Here is an 18,367-nt window from a genome sequence, read left to right as displayed (position 1 = left end):
TGTCGGTTTCATAAAATTCAGTGAGATTGAATTGATATCGTGTAGTCTAACATTATGTTAGTCAAAACATGTTTCGAAGATGATCGAAAAATGTTCACCTCGCCGGAGATCGATGCCAAGAAAGTCAATATTATCTGATCTATTTTAACACTAGTAATTGATATGCTATGTCGACTTTCAGGTCAAAATGTCGATAAATCCAATTGTAAAAAATATTCACGTAGAATTAAGGGTTGAATCCGCAGTTTAATCATGCGAAACCCTCGACTTGTTTGATGAAATCCTTTTTACGAAGGTTGGTATCCCCATTATGAATCTGCAAGGTCATAAACAATCAATAACAGCGGCCTCCCGCTGCTATCATTTGTCTTCGAATTTGTGCAAATTGAAACTCGCAGCATTATCATAGTACCAGTTTGCCGTACGATGTATCATAGGGAAGCATTGGTTGCTCATCGCGAGCCTTGTAGAATTAAAGTAACAAGAAACCCGTGGTACGTCGAGGGGCAACAAGGAAAGAATACTTTACGCGGGCAGCGACCGAAACATCGTCTTATTCGACTAACATCGACGTTCTCCAGCGGCGTTCCAGCACTTTCACGTTCCATCGAACGCATCACGGCCGTGTATATGCAAAGGCGGCCCCCCGCCCCGTCTTTCAGCTATTTCTAGAACAGTGTTCGCCGACCTTGCGCGGCTCACAACGGTCTCGTTGTTTTCACCTCGTCACCGTGGGCCGCGACTTTAATTCAATTTCTGCTTTGAAAGGAACGGCGACCCATTGTGAACGACGCGATATGCAACGCGGTTATCGAGGCCGACCATCGGCGTCGCGCGTTCGCGCCATTTTGCACGCTCTCGAGCTATGGAATGGAGAACCGCACACCCTCTTCTCGCTGGCAATGCTACAGAGAGAACAATACTCACGTGCCATCATCGATTTAACACGTTCGCCGTTCCGCCGGCATCCATAAACATCCCACGAAGTCGGAACAGGTATATGTTAATAAAAACAAAGCTACCTCTGATCATTTTTCTAAATCCTGTCGAGATCATCAGCCCGAGCAGTATTCTGGAGGCGTTAGTTAGATTATTGTATAATAACAATCGTGCCAAATCTCGCTTCAATAGTTCTGGTATTTTACTTGCATAAAATTCTATGAAAATCGCCATGTTATAATTATCTAAACACGACTGGTATCTGAAAAAACAAAATTTTTAAAGTCAAGCGTTATTACGAGTCTCAGCAAAATATTGTTCACTAATGTATAGTTGTTTATTTCTATCATAGGTTCGATCAATTCTACAAAGGTATTAAAAGGATGTGTGGCTAGCACGTGGTGTGCTTAGGTGGTTTTCAACCTTTCACCCTTGAACCAATAAATTCACTTGAAACGCGCCCTTTTCACCTGAACGGTACTTATAAGGCGCCGCTGGTAATTACTCTACAACACGAACGCTATCTTACAGATACCGAAATTTTTCCACTACCAAATTCGTCTATCTAACAAATTGCTAGAAATCTAAGGCTGTGTTATCGAAGGGGTTATTCGGGGTTAGAAACACCGTAAGCGCTTCGAGTACTTGTATTGGGTTGGCGAGGAAGTAATTTCGGTATTTTAAGGTGGAATATAGCCCAAGTTTTTTATTCAAGCAATGAACTTCAATGAATAAGATATTTTCCCGTTTGTTCGATGATCTTTTGCCAAAAAGAATAAACAAGAAAATATTTTATTGATTAAAGTTCATCGCTTGAATAATGAAATTCGGTTTTATTTCACCTTAAGATACCAAAATTAAGGGTAAACTTTACTTTACGGGACTCAAAATTAGTACCTTTCTCCTACGAATTATGATGTATTCGGTATGTAATCTAGTAGATTTGTACCCGAGGCGGCTGTAGATCGAAGTTTCGATCCTGTAGGATCAATGTTTCAGAAGCTATGCTTGCTTAAAATTGAGCAATATGCAGTGTTTTTGACAGGGTAGGGCGCCGCCATATTGGTTTGTAGTGACGGTCGCACGCCGCTTACTGAGTTGGTGAGGATTAGGTCGAGGGGGAGGGGTGGCGAAGTAAGCAGCTCGTGGTCGTCACTACAAACCAATATGGCGGCGCCCTTACCTGCCAAAAATCCTCAACTTTAAGCGACCATAGCTCCTGAACCATTGATCCTACAGGATCGAAACTTCGATCTGCATTCGCGCCGGGTACAAATCTACTGGATTACATACCAAATACATCATAATTCTTTGGAGAAAGGTACCAATTTTGAGTCCGGTAAAGTAAAGCTTACCCGAAAATTAATATTTTCTTGTCAACCAAATAGTATACGCGTTAAGTGCTCTTGGTAGCATCGCGAGTTTCAAGTTTTCGAGGAGAAACGGGGAGAACCGGCGAGCGTCCAGTCGATCATGTCCGCACAGCAGGAAACACAGAGGATCGACGCGCAACGAGACGCATCGTGCCACGATCGATCGATTTCATCGATCGTCCCTCTCATCGGAGCATAACGTCCCTCGGTGTCTCGCGGCGCGACGAACCACGACATCCCGCGAGCTCTTCCAACGTTCAACCCGCTGACATTGAATGACGTTTCACAATCGTTCGATCGGGCCCTGCGAGCGGTTGGTTTGCATACAAGGAGCGGCGTAATAACGACAAGATTAATTAAACTCGTTAGGCGAATATTGTGGCAGGGGGGGAAGGGAGGGGGAACACCGGGGCGCAGATAGCATGATCGAGAGAGCTGAACAGACGGGGGAAATAAAACTAGCGCAAGAACCGTGGAACTTCACGGGAACGAAGAAAGACGCGAGAACGTTTCTACGAGGATGCGGTTCGGTTCGGGAGAAGCGTAAAGGACGTTGAACTAATTCCTTGCGGATATTTGCATGTTATGATGGAGGAGAATATAGGAAAGCGTGCACCTTTATCTTACAAATTTGATTACTTTCATTTCGTGTTTTAATTGCTTCGGTTCTCTATGCAAAATAAATGTCTTATTGTATCTATGCGAGGTCGGCAACGATGGGTACCATTTTGCTCGTCTTACCTACTTATTAGCGCACATTTGAATGGAGATGGAAAAAAAAGGTACAATTAAAATGATAAATATGAGAAACAATGTATTAATTAAGCAATCCCGTTCATTGAAACAACGCTTGTAATACTAGTCATTTTCGACGCATGCGCTGCTACATAGTGGAAGGTAGAAAGTCAGATTAGTTTATGGAAATTTTATTACTCTCGAGATCACAATGTATAGTCAGGAGCGTATAGTGGAGTGTGGATTTTAAAGAAACATTATGGAGGAGTTTCAGTGAACCAGAACATTTCATAAGCGCGTTTTATAAAACAATGCTCGCAATTTTCTTTGAAACGGTACCGTATGATTTTTTCTGCTGGAACCGGTTGTTCGCGCCATTTTGCAAATGAAGCAAGATAACTGAATCCCATATTCTTTATGAGACATTTCATTTTTCGCATATGAGCACGATAACGGGAGTTGCAGTACACTAAAACCAAGGTGTCAAGACTCGCGTGACGACGCTCGAACTCGTTTCGAGGATCATTTTAGACATAAAACGTTCGCTTCTTCGATGGCTAAGATCGTTTGTCACTCGTTTATGCTAGGTCGATAAGGAAGTCGACGATCACGGAGGAATGTATCCTATAGCATAAACGTTAAAAAAGAATTAATTCCAAGCAGAAAAACTCAATATCAGAGAAGCGTGTACGCCTCGCAGCTCGCTGTTCTCGCATTAAGAAACACATTATCGGCTACACATTTCTACATGTTCTTTTTCCTATTTTCGAAAAAATAGTAGCCCTACACGATTCGTGTCGGAGGACGGACTCGAGGATCTGGGTTAGATCAAGACTGTACTTAAACGTACGAATTCTTATACTATACTTTTTAAATTGAGTCATACAAAAATTATGATGTCTGTTTCGAGCAAGTATTATAGGTAATCTTTTAAAAATACCGTACAAGTGACTTGGAAGTAGCGAGCCTATCATTATTTCGGTCACTGTAGATGAGCAGGAAGGGATACTGTTCGCGAGACGTCATCTCGCGGTGCCGGCGTCTGGCTGTTTAAAAATCGGTGAAATCGAGGTCTCCCGGGGACTGGAAAATGGCATGGAATCAAGATAATGGAGGATCGCCGCGCCGTTCGTAATGTCAGTAATAAAAATCGGGGCACGCAACAAAACTTTCCCCGTGCGATCGGAGGAGTTTTTCTGGCTCGTCATCGGGGCTGAACTCGTACACGGGCCGGTGCACGTGTAACTCGTCAATTGCCGGCTGTTGCACGCTGTGATCTCCGGCAAGGATCGTCCGTATTTACGAAGTACCGTGTCCGACACTCGTGTTCGATTTGCCTGAGCAGCCCGGTGGACATCAGGGTACGTCGTTCGGGAAAGTATCGCCGGGACATATTATACTGTACGACTGAGTATGCGCGTGGGTCGTTAATTGAGTAATGAAACGCCTGCACACACGCCAACCGACTCACCGTGGACGATGATCGTGGCCTGGTTAGACGTGGCCGAGTGAAATTTACGTGGACATAAAAAGGAATGATGAAAGGTAAGGTTCGCCAGGCCTCCTCTTTGCTGACGCTGTTGCTTCTGCTGCTCGCTGAATTTTCCCCGGCAAGATGATTGCCTCCGCCTGTTTATTTTCTCTGTTCATATGATCGACGTACGTAGTTCGCATCCGCTTCTTTAAAACGTCAGGTCTTAGAAAAAGTGATTTATTCACCTGCTGGTCCGTCTCCCTTTAACCAACCTTGCGAACACACGAAAGGAGCGCAAGACAAATATGTTTCTTTTAGACCCTTTTCTAACCACAATTCTTTTCAACAGTATATTGAGACCTCACAAGAATTTTGTTAGTATTACCCTGAATTTATGTGAAATCATTCAGATAAAACATAATCAACTGGTTTTGCTTTAACGAAAACACTTCTTTCGTTGCATTTTTCATTATATTCGCCTCGACAATTGTAATTCCAAGGGACAAAGAAGCACCGCCGACGTATCATTCGCGAGCATAGAGCAGGTTGCCAAGGACACTTTCCGATCTTCCGTTAACGATTGAGGAATTAAATGCACCGCGGGCGAATCGGTTATCAGTAGCCCAGTTCCCAGTCACTTTGTACCGGCTAACCGTCTACAAATGCGGACAGGTAAGGAACAATGTCGCCGGATAATAAATAAAGCAAGAGGCGAGGCATCCGAGACGAACAAACTCGGAAGCTAACGAGCTCTTCAAAGGACCATAGAGGAGACATCGAAAATTGACAGGATCTGGTAGAAAATGGTAGACAGGTCGGCTGAGAAAAATGGTAACAGGACTGGGTGAACGAGAGAGAGAGTCGGCGGATGGTTCTGTGGAAAAAATCGGCATGGTGGATCGATTTAAGCGCGACCGGACGGATTCAATAACTCTCCCATCGCGGCGAGTTTGCGAAAGAAAAAGAGAGATAGAGTGAGAGGAAGAGAGAGAGAGAGAGAGCTAACGAACGAACAAGTGAGTGAGTTCCAAGGTATTCCGGTTAAACGTGCGTGGCAACCGATATTTACCCATCTCATTATCGTTGGGATTTATGTTACGATCGGCCAGCGAGTTTTCCAAGTTGGCTCGCTATTAGGCGAACGCGTTCGTCAATTATGAGGATCATTCTTGTCGTGATGCTGTTAGATTCGTATCTACCGTGGGGAATAAATAAATGCCCTCCTCGGCCAATAAGTGGGCCGTGTGCTTCGGGGCCGTTTGCACGGTTACGTGCACCATCACACACCCGCCCCCCGCCCCACTTCTCCCTCCATCGTGGTTCGCGGTCGCATTAATCAGTCCTCGATTTATACCTATTAGCCGTTTTGATAAATCAATTTGCCGGGGCGAACGAGTAATTCCAAGGTGGCTTCGGCGGCGCGGCGCCGCCGTGGAAATTCTTGCGCGCCGCCTTTGTGTCTCGTCGCGAGGTTATTTTAAGTTCCAAGGGGGGCCCGGTACGAGCGTGTATCGATATTTCAACGTCAGACCGTATTATGCGATGGAAGATGTATCCGAGAAGTATGTCTTTCGAGGCCGAGGCCTCCTCCGGACGAGCGACAACTTTTTGAGGAACGATCTCGAACGTTCACCGAAACTTCCGACTTTTCAATGGGAATGCACAGGAACACCGGATAGAATGTTTTAAGAAGTCCGTATGGAAGATCGGAAAATCCGTCGATTTTCGATTAAACGGTCCGATAAAGGCTGTGACTCCATGTAGGGCGAAATTACTTCCAGAAAGTAGATTTTAAAGACGCGATTCTTGGGAAGAAAGGCGTGCAACCTCGATTGTGTGTCCTTCCCTTAATATCGCGAAGCCTATCCCAGTAGTCTCTATGGGAAGACCTCATTCGGTCGGAATGGGGTTACAAACAGTTTTATATACCTGCGAGACAAAATTACTTTCTAAACAATCCTGGCCGCACAGGCGTCGTTCCGAAGTGACCCGGGAGGAATCCTGACGAAGTTGAAAATTCGACGAGGAAAAGAGTGCTGGAAAAGTTGGATTTGGCTCTGCCTTATCATCTGTATTTGGTACGGTTTCCGTGTGGGAACTTTTACCGCGGATATAAACTCATTCTCTTGTTCTATTTTCTTTTATGTACTCCAGCTGCCTGACAAAACGAAATGTAAAAAAATATCTGTGTAACAATATATAGATATAGCCAGCTCACGGACAATGTTCACTGCCTGAAAAATAATAATTGCGATTTAAATTGGACCAAGCTAACGAGCTGTAACGCGAACGGTGTCTATTTTGCACCGTAATCGTCTCGAATTAAGCTGGCGACAACGAACTGGAAGGACGGTGAAATTAAACAAGTAAGTATATTACGGAGGACAGTTCGGTAAGCACTCGACTCGTTAGTTACGAGTTTTCGCGGATACGTTAATTAAGGATAAACAGGAAGCTACCGCGGCAGCGTACTAACAGCTAGATGCAACTTATTTATATGTTTCTTGCTACTGGTCATTTATTTTAATTATTACGCAACATTCGTGCTGGTTCTCGTAAAGTGGTCTGCCGTAGACTTATGAGTGCTGACTACGAGCAGATTGTTTTTTGGAAAATAAGTCAATCGCAAAGAAACCATGATTAATTAGAGAGGAGCTGTTATTAGAAGTTATCCGTTTTAGTTTAATGTCGCGGAACCTCTTTTTCAAAGCAGAATTGTCATTATAAATTAGATTTTATGTGGCAAACTATCCTGCAATTATACAACCAGCTCGATTAAAGAAAAGTGTGAGATACTACATAATTAAGGATATAACCTACTATTCCAAACCAATTATATTCCAGATATGTAGAATCTTTATTTATGTTATAACATATGAAGGTTACTTCGAACGAGATACTCAGCGTTATAGTTCTTTTTATTACTACGCTTATATTAACTTGCCGTGTTGTAATTGAATATTAAACCTCTTCCTATAGTTCAATCTTGCTGAAATTTTGTATACTCACTTGCTTCCGATGACAATAAAAGTAGAAAATAAAATATATAAAAAAACTTTTTAAAAACCACGCTTATGTTAAAATGCACTAAAAAGGAGAAAATGATTTTTTCCTGGTTCCTCATAAAATACCGAATCCGGTTAAATGATTAATAATATTTTTCCCCAAAATTTTAAGCAATTAGTTCAAAATTTCTTCTGTTATAAAATCATGACATTAGTGATTATAAAAATAAAAGCGTGTAGCGCTATTCTATATTGACGTAATCTTCGTGGGTGCTCCACGCTTTTATTTATAGTCACTAATATCATGATTTTATTTAAATTTATATTAAGTTTTTCTATCTATTCCGACACTAATTTTATAACAGAAGGAATTTTGAACTAATTGCTTAAAATTTTGGGGAAAATATTATTAATCATTTAACCGGATGCGGTATTTTGTGAAGAACCAGGAAAAGAATTATTTTCTCCTGTTTAGTGCATTGTAATATAAGCGTGGTTTGTAAAACGCTTTTTTTTACATATTTTTTGAAACTAGTTCTGGCAGTGTCTCCACTCTTCCTTCCCCTTCTACGACGCTATTCGTACTGGCAGAGAGAGAGAGAGAGAGAGAGAGAGAGAGAGAGAGTAACTTTTTCTCCTCAATTCGCGCTATCTCCCCTCATCTGGCGACACTACATCATCTCAAATTACATGCATGTTAAATTAGTTTCGACGTCTATTAATAAACGACAGCACCTGATAGTTTTATTATTTAATTAATACTTTTATGATCCGTTCTAGCCATGAACAGCGGCCAATCAAATTCCAGACCGAATAAAATGAGCAGACCTTGACGGACAACGCCTGAAACCCCTTGACGTCATAATTGCTCCACATAATCCAGGAATAGCTGGTAATTTTCTCGAGGATCGTAGCCACCGGCGAGGATAATGATGACCGTTAACCCTGGTAGCCTGTCGCGGAGGTTCGTCAAACGTCTTCCATGGAAGTTTACGTGGTCACGGGTCCCCTGGCACGTAAAACTCATCCCGTGACCGAGACGATTTACTCGCCAGGACTGTTCTGTTCGTGACAGGAACTCCACGGAGCCAGCAATCTCGAGACGTGACCGCTTCCGGTCGATTCGTGTAAGGTACTGTTAATTGTCAGCGGAGACTACCTGCACGCTTTCGAGTGTCATCAACGGTACACTGCGAGATTGCGATTTATGACTAGAAAAAACATTTCCTGGTCCTTCCCGAAGGCACATTACGTAATGGAAATTCTGCAGAATTATATATCGAGCTAAAACGTTGCACAGATTTTTTTTTAAATATTTCGAACAACCCTAGGGGGCGCCGTAAAAGAAATTTTGACAAAAATTTTTGACAAGAGTAAATAAGAGCCACGGTTGCGAAAGAGCCTAATGCATATGCATGAACCTGATTGACAAGCTACTGTTAACACGGATCGAGATAACTTTATTAAAGTTTCGTTGGGAGTTTATCGAGCTTTCGAAGTGGTAAAATGCAATTTCGATAGCAGGCCTGGCGGAACGGCTCCGAAGAGTGGAATTTTGCATAAACACACAATTTATTAACGAATATGCAGTTGCTATCAACGCTCGAAGACCGTTTTCGTTTTTCATTAATTGCGTGATCTGGTCCTGTTTCCCCTGACTGGTTGTATATTCTATGCGCGACACGGAGCGGGGAAGAAGCGAAACATCTTGATCACGGCCGACTTGTTCGCTACGCGCGATGTTTTCGGTAAAAAGTCGGCCGCGGGGCGTTTCGTTCGTGTGATGTAATTTCCGATTGGTTCCTCGCTTTCTTATGGCGTTTCCGAAGAATTTATAGCGGATGGCGTTCTTCTTTTAGTGGTTTTCTTGCTCGGTCTTTCCGGCTGGAGGTGGACTCGCGCGGACATCGGAACTTGTTAGGGTGTCCCGGTGGATGGAGCGTATCGCGCTTCTAATGAGAAATTAACGATGCGAGCACCGATCTTACCGTAAAACTTTTATGAAACCCCGGACAAAAAATTGTCATAACACATCTGGAATCAGTAACAGTATTACGCACTGCGCAACGCGGCATGCCGTATCCCCGGGAGCTTGTCCGTCAGTCATTCGTCATACCGTTAACGTGGCGCTGACATAACTCATTATAATACCGATTGCATTGACACTAAACCTACGAATGTATCTGCGATCATGAAACTTTAATTTGTCTATTAACGGATTTATGAAGATGGATACCGAATAAAGAACATTAATCTTTGGCGAACTGTTGTAATTAGGGTGAGATAGTCGCACCCATACGGTTATTATGAATGGTTATTTCATGAAATGAAAAGTTGCGCCAAGAACCTATTGCAGGTTCCTACAAATCGCACATGAGTTTCCAAAATATTTTAACCCTTATACGTTCCTCAGGGTGAACATTCATCCATTTACTTATTTCACATACTGTGTAATAATTATTAATCCCTTTGTGCCTATGTTGTGCGATGTATTTCTTTAAAATGTGACGTTACAAATAAAACATCATTTGCCAATTTATCGTGTAGAAGAAAAATGGGTGAATATAGTTTCCCAGTCTCTTTTATGCAACTATTTTTGAGGAGCGTATGAGGGTTAAATGACAAATTATTTGAACATAATTCCAAACCGTGATTTCAACTGATTATTTGAATCAAGTGATCAAGGTGCAGTGTTAAAAATAAACGCATTAGAAGTTAAAGAAGCGGTTAAACGAGCAGATTGCGTAGCTGTAAATTAGCTAGAAATGGATACGGAAATTCGAAAAAGAGTGCCACAGGCAGCAAGCAGCTCGTTTGCGCGCCTGTTTCTGTCTTTAAAGAAATCTATTATCGGGTGCGAGGCCTGTAATTTTGTGGCGCTCTATACACCCGATATAATGATACTTTGCATCGCGAACGAAGAGTGATCTGCGCAAAAAAAAAAGGAGGAGAGGCAGTGATAAACGCAAGACAGAGCGTCGGGAGAGTCGAAAGTGTGGGGTAGAAGCGACACAGCCCGGGGCTGTCTAAGAAACGCTGAATCGGAACAACGTCGACTTGCCTGGAGGCCGTTCAATTACCGGAGTCCTTCGACCAAGTCGGTTTCTTGCTGTGTTTAACGAATTTCGTGAAACAGCGGAAACACGAAGAAAAAGAGGAGGAAGCAAGGACAAGGAAGTTTGCACGGCTCGCTGACCATACGTTCGCCGACTGTCGTCGACGATTACGTCAGACAGACCAAGGCGGACCGTAATAGCTTGGTACAACAGGGTAGCAAGAAGACAGTGACACGCCTAATGTCGTTCTCCATGCTCGCCAAAGCGAACGCGTAATGGCTCCGTCCGACTCGGCCGCAGACGCCGCCGACTTCGTTCTCGTTTTCGGTCGCAACATTCGCAACCGCTTTCCGTCGAAACGACGTCACGTCGCTCACACGGATTTTTTCGCGGGAACGACGTTTCGAAATCTGCTGAAGAAATATAGCTTCGTTAACGCCGCGGAGCGTCCCGAGGACCCGCACGATAAATTGTTGCGGCGCGGCGTCCTATTACAGATCTTCCCTCGGAATTGGAGCTTCTGTAGAACTCTGTCGGCAGATGATTTTTGATTTGTTTTATTTGGTCTTGCGCGGCAAATAAATATCGAATTCACGATTTTTTGCAGACAATTTTTATTTTGCGTGAAGATCCGCAGTCCAGTGATAATTCCGCAAGACTTAATCATATAACAGTTAATTATTGTAGTTCGACTCAATTATCGACTTAAATATTGTAGTACGTTCGACGTACGAAAACGAAAAGACGTGTTTGATCTCAGACAGAGATTCAGACGGGATAATTTAATTAATTGTATTCGTTATATCTCAAATTAGGTATTAAAATATTTCGTCTTTACGATCGCATTATTCTATTGACGACTTAAATCCTACATTATTTTATTTCTCATCATTTAAAAATTCCAAGAATGAATTTATTCAGATATTTCACCATTTTAATTACAAAATGTGCTCGAATCATGAAATTCATTCAATAATTTTCAGTGGAAGCAACTTTATAATCCCAACAATTGAAAATGAAAAAAATGTGTAATCAATCATTCGAGCAGGAGTGGTTATCTCTTTGGCGAATTTCTTCACAGAAGTCGAGAACAAGACAAACGTTTGTATGAATGGAAAATGCGTAACCCCGATCACCATAATTCCCACAGGAAATTATTTGACGCGAGATCCGAGCGAGATGCAAACAAATAGCAGACGAAAAAAGCTGCCACTGCCCAGGTGTATCATGAAGCGTCACGAAGAGAGAAAAAATACGAAACACGGTACATATTCCACTTATTTCAGCTGTTTATCGTTGACGTTTTCCTCGAGGATATAATAAAGATAAGCAAATCGACGAATCGATTTCTGTTGTATTCGGCAAACGTCGCGCGGTCGCATCAGAGATGCAAAGAAAAGCGGAATGAGTATAATACAGTTTCGAGCGGATATTGTGGGAGAGAACTGAGAGGTACAGATTCGTGACGCTCTATTCTTGGGTGCTCCCGATAAAAGTGTGGTAGTGGACAGTCGAAGGGTTGGGACGGGGGTTGGGGAACATGATATTCCACTTGCAAGTGCCATTCGTGGTACGGCCAGTTAAGAAATTGGAATCGATTTAGTGGAGAGCTCGAGGCTGATCGGTGCCGCGAATACTGGACGATTCGCTGCTAATTGAGATTAATGCTGACTGCAAATTCTCAAGGCAAACGGAGAGTTTCGTGTTCACGCAATAATTACTTACAACGGGGTTTTCACAAATCGTCTCTATTGAGAGTAAAACCTCTCAGATGTACACGTACCTTTAGACATAATAGGGTGAAGTGCCCAACTATGAACCACTTTTTGTGGATGTCACTTTTTGATTATTTTAGAATGCTCTATTTCGACCAAAAAATTACCAGTTGTAGATGCATTTCCTCCCTACAAGATTCTGGGGTCAAGTTTGTTCAACAATTAATACAGCTTGGGAAAAATATTATTTTTGTGGTGTGTCACTTGCAGGCTCCAGCGGAATGGGTTCATAATATGGCACACCTTAAGTCCCTAATATGAGACCTAGTGCCATATTCGGCACCCACACCAAGAATGTCAATATATATAGCTATACCCATATTAGGGAACCCTTGGTAGTGCCATATTGGGAACTCCACGTGGACTGATAATACTTGCTACTGATAAAGAGAAAATGAATTTCAGCCCAAACCAACAGTTGGCAAACATTAATATAAATAAACTGAAACTACAGATATGTCCAAACATTTCAAAATCACTTGCCTTCCTCGAAAAAGATAGAATCGAAACTCTAACCACAAAAATATTCAACACGTGGAGACACAACTGGCGGAGGATCGATACTAAAATCTACAGAATGGTGGGATTACACTGCACACTGTTGAGTAAACATGGTAAACTATTGTTTGAGGATTTTCTCACTAGAGTGCTTCTCCTTTACAAGATATAAGGTAGTGCCATAATAAGGGACTGTACCATATTTGGGCACTTTAACCTAAACATTATCTATATTAAAAACCATTTGAATTAATTACGTCCATATCATGTACAAATGAAATGTCGTCGTCGCCGCGCGAACGAGCAGGGAAAAAATGTATAAGCCCGACGATAAGTCGCGGCGATCGCTATTAAGGTCTTTGCACACTATACCGTCACGGCAGGTAACGGCAACGGACCGCGCGGTCAAAAAGGCACCGCGGTGGTGGTCTTTTCCGTACACTACTGATCGGCACCGCAACGTCACTGAACGACACTTTCAGTGGCGCTCACCACTGGCGCGGGCGTTGGCCGCGCCGTAACTGGCCGTAGCGTAACCCATCGAACGACCTTATCCAGACCGTTCTAGTGGTGAACACCACTGCGCTGGCGGCAACTCGTGTCGAGCGAAGATATTTTGCCAAGACACCTCTGTAGGTTCGACGGTAGGGCACCAGTTCACTATACGCAGGTAGACGGTCCGGGTGCAAGTCCGACAATAGTAATAATGTTGGGGCGTACGGTCGAGTTTTTATTGCTCTATGACTGTATTGTAAAGACACGCTGTAGTGATTTGGTTATTGCGGATTACCGGGGTTTGGGCGCAGTAACTTTCGAGTGGCCAGCATTGGCACTGCCTACGCAATCGCTTCTTATTTTACTGTAACGACTACGATTTTATTAGAGGGATGAAAAGAAAATTTTCGAAGCTCGCGCGAGTCGTTTCTTTTCTTTTCCATATCAATGTGCCATTTCGGATATATCCACAAACAGGATCTTGACTTGGATCTATTCTGACTCTCGCATAACACTAGTTTACAAAATGAAATTGATTTTATGTACATTTGATGAGAGGTAACTTTTCCTATGGATTTTCTCCTGCTGAATTCGAAAATAAAGATGAACATTCTTTTTACGGAACAGCTTTTAAGATATTTTGATTTTTTCAATTTGTTCACTCCTTTTCACTTTAAAAACCATACCTGGAGCTAGATGTGTCCGATTTGGTCGTTCTTGGTACCAAATGAAAGATATTGAAATGATGAGTAAATATGTATAGTGGCATCTTTAATTGGTTAAGCGGTTCAAAAGATATTGATGAAAATAGTCCAGATTTTTAAAAAAATTAAATTTTTAAGCTTATTCTGTGGCAATAGAAACCGACAAAAACGTCCGCTTTCTCTTTATACATATACGTAAAGCAAAAAATAACACCAACCAGAAGTAAATCGGCCGAAAAATGATACAGTTATTAGCGATTGAGTGAATAAATCCAAATCCCACATTTTCTGAATATATTCATTTTTCGACAAGTGGCCATGCCGGCAATGGTTTCCTTTGTTCTCACGTTGATGCCACTGCTACAGCGAAAACTTATTTCGTTTTGAATAAAACAACACATTTTTGATTGCAAAAAACATACGAAAGAACCCAACTCTCTTTATTCTTTAGAATATTTTAGTAATAGTTTTGGCTCTTGCTCTGTCTTCGGTTGGTTTTGGGATCCGTTTCTCTCGCGAGGAACGATATGTAAAACCCTTGATAGCATCGCTCAATGGTCTTAATTTATTGGTGAAATCTCCCACCGTGTACTCTCCTAAATGTACATGAAATCAATTTCATTTTGTAAACTAGTGTAATTAGTAGCCCAATAAAATTTCTGTCCTCGACAATGATTACTAATACTAATAGCCAAAAATTATTTCCATCATCGATAGCGGTTCCATATGACCAAAAAGAATTGTTGTCCGTTATAATGGATATTTATCAGTCAATGATAATGTCTATCATCGATAAATGCAAATTTAATATTTTCAATTAACTAGATTTCCCGAATAACTTTTGTGAAATCCAACGATTACTGCATTCCTTGTGATAAAATATGAACTTTTTATAAATGATTTTTTTATCAAATTAAAAAGAGACTATTGTTTATGGCGTCTAGATAACAATCATCGCAAAATTGGCAGTATTTTTATGTTATGCGAGTAAAATTTCTTTTATAAATATTTAAAACTTTAAATAACTAACTATAGTATAACTAAAATTGTCATGAATTGACAAATATACGAAATCAACGAACCAATTCTATTGTTTGCGATCTTCATTTTATTCGTTTAGTCGTTTTCCGTTCGAACACCACATCGAGCGGCCGGCAAAACATTCTCGCCGAGAATGTCCCTTTTGCCAAGACGTTGCGCGTCGTGTCGGTGCCAGTCTAGTGCGCGCACCTCCATGGAAACTATATAGAAGAAAGTGAACTGTCGGCGCTTGCCGATATCGTGTGCGCACTTTTTCCCGTCCCGATACGTTGCCTCTCTATCCCGTCTACCTGCTGCGGCGATGCGGCCTATTGTCCGCATCCCCATTGAAATACAGAGGAGAGACCCAAAACGGCCTAGCGGTCCGTTGCCGTTACCTGCCGTGACGGTGTAGTGTGCAAAGACCTTTAATCAGCGCGATTAAACGATTTTTCGCGGTGAGGACGCCGACAGAAGAAGGAGGAGATCCAGAACCCTCGCGGCGAAGTCGTGACCCGTGGCTGGATTTTCTAAGCGGGTTTGCGGGGCACAGATTAAATCGCGGATGCTCGGATCTTCGTGTGCAAACATACGGCAACGGCCGTGTCCTGTGTAGCTACACGGTGTTCCGCAACGGTACGCTCTTCGCGAACAATTGCTGATGTCCGGTCGGCACCGTGCGGGGAGCGCCGGGTTATTTACGAGTGGCGGGTAACCCTCGGTCATAGGTGGTTGAGCTGCCTTTCGTGGATGGGGATAATGGGCGCTCGGATCACGACGTGAGGTGTTTGAGTGAGACCTTTGTGTCGAGCCAGGCGCCGTGAAAAGTCAGATTGCGTTAATTAGTCGATGATACGACACAGCGAGCTTGATTAATTGCGTTGCTGTACACTCCTCTATGGCGTGATCGAAAAACTGTTTAGAAAGTTTGTATACAGAACAGAATGGACGCGCGAAAGTTTGCTGCAATTGTTACAATGAACATAAGATATCACGTATTAGAAGACTGCGGATCTTTATGCATTTATAGCATAATTGGATAGGTGAAATTCATGATTGTTGAAAAATTTTCAAAATTGAAGATGTCAATGTATGATTTCTCCCCTATTAAAATCATTAAGGGAAGAAATGATATTCAATTTGGTTTCTATTTCTTGCAATCGATTTTCCTTTTTCAGTAGCAACAAAGGGGATATTTAACAATCCAACTACTTCTGCAATACATCTTTCCCGGAAAATTTTTCGGTTATGAACAAAGGGGTTAACCTTGTTTAGCTGACCGGTATCTAATTAGTCCAGCCCCTGTGGCCGCGAGTCGCACCGCCGCGCGACAACCAACGACGATGATGTTTGAAAACGGCGTGCCGGTAGCCGCCGGTTTCCTATGGTAATAAGCAAACGAGCAGACGCTCTGGCTGAACCATGCAAAAACTAGTTTATTAATATGGGTAGCACGTTCGCTGGATAATCTCCGTCTACCGGCGACCGATCGCCGAGCATCCATCCAGCCTTGCTCCGCTATTAACCGCTAAGGACCGAACGATTCTCCGCGAACTCACCCCGCGGATACTTTGAATTTCTTCGCAACAGCCGAACCCACCTCGCCGGCAAATGATTTATTGCGACCATGCACGCGCGTCCCGCCGCGACTCGCATGCATTAATACGCGAATCGCGCGTTCGATTACATTAACGAACCTGATCACGAGCGAGCGGTCGCGTTACGCGAATCTGTGCCGCGGGAACAAGTGCGATCATGAGAAAATCGATTAGTACCGCTGACTCCACGGTTCCAAAGAGTTCTCGGTCTTTTTAACACGTCGACTGCCACGGTGGCCACCGGTCATCGGCTCTCCCGATTTGCTTAAACACGATTCACAGATTTCTATTCCGAAATGTGTCTTCGTCGAAAGCAGCATTAATATAAATCCCCTTGCCTCGGATAAAATATTAATAAGCATCTCATGAGCCGATTGAAACAAGAACACAAGCCGGCTTTGGCTTTCCAGTAAAGCAGCTTATCGTGACCGGATATCAGAATACTTTTCAAACAAATTCGCTCGGAGGGTCGCCACGAACAACTTACTTTCCTAATCGCGGGTAGCGTCGCATTAACGAGCTCGGGACAGATTACAAGCTGTCTTCGGCTTCCTCCGCGTGCAGAACACCGATTAATCATCGTCCGAAAAGCCAGGAAGAGAACGAGACGAAATAAAAGCAGCGCGAGAAAGATGCGCCGTTAGAGTGCATCGTTAATAAATGAGTTGCACGAAACGTCGCGTCGCAAGGAAATGACTGCGAATAAGAAAAGCGACGTGGCCGATAAGTGAGATCAGATCCTGTATCCTGTGTACTATACACACCGTTGCGACTTCTTCCATCCGCAATGATACTACGGCATTATAATGATCAGATCGTTCATTGTAGTTCGGCCCTCACCAGTCAAAAACGCTTTAAATCGCTCAACTTCATACACGCATACCTTCTGATCTAGTAGAATCCTAAGATTAAAACTTGAATTTACGGCATCTTCTCGTCAAAATCTACAGGTTTACGTTTAAAAAAGTTAAAAATTTCTGGTTCCCTCGGATGAAGTTCAGCCTGGATTAACAAGAACGATAGAGAACTTGCTGCTGGAGCAAGTGCGTAACTTTGAAGGGAATGCCATCTACTCAAAAGAAATGTGATTTTGCGAACTTTCTGAGCAGAGTGGCACTTTTACGAGTAATAAAACATACGAACATAATATTTGTCCGTCGCCGTGAGTTCGAACTCCAGCGAAACCGTCCCGTTTCTAACGATTAACGTATAGCTGGAAGTGCTATAAATTTAATGCAGTTTTTTACGGATCCGGACCACCATGCGACGCGACGCGACACGACACGACGCTAACTCCCAAGCGGCTCTCACGGCAATAAACGGTTTTACAGGGTCGCGCGAACCAACGTTTCACCCCGGGTCCGGCGCGGCGTTCGCGATCCTGCTCTTTTTGCAATGTGAAACGGCGTTAACGCGAAACTGGCACTCGCCGCGCTTGCATTCCCGGACCCCTTTCTTCGAGGAAAAGGAGCGGCACGCGAAACGAAAAAAGGCGCGATGCGAGCCGCATTTTACGCGAACCGGCCGAACCGATGATATTTGCAAAGCTAATCCGTTCGGTGCGCGCAAACTTCTCCCCGCTTGGGACCGTGTTTTTCGTTTCAACGTTGCTGGTCACGTTCGCGTTCTACGGATAGAGGCGTTCTTGCCCGAAGATCTTCTTCCGTCGATCGCAATTGCCGATTGATGCGTGAC

The 18,367-nt window shown here is 43.1% G+C and overlaps 1 long non-coding RNA gene across 1 annotated transcript; it reads left to right on the top strand.

Annotated features, from left to right (window-relative positions):
* The first annotated feature begins 2,073 nt into the window (after window positions 1-2,073).
* On the top strand, window positions 2,074-13,792 carry LOC143208827 (uncharacterized). Its single transcript, XR_013008986.1, has 2 exons — window positions 2,074-6,887; window positions 8,307-13,792. It is a non-coding gene; the product is annotated as an uncharacterized LOC143208827 (long non-coding RNA).
* Window positions 13,793-18,367: the final 4,575 nt, after the last annotated feature.

This window comes from Lasioglossum baleicum, chromosome 5 (assembly GCF_051020765.1).
Source record: "Lasioglossum baleicum chromosome 5, iyLasBale1, whole genome shotgun sequence".
Lineage (NCBI taxonomy): Eukaryota > Metazoa > Arthropoda > Insecta > Hymenoptera > Halictidae > Lasioglossum > Lasioglossum baleicum.
This window is presented reverse-complemented; position numbering and strand designations above follow the sequence as displayed.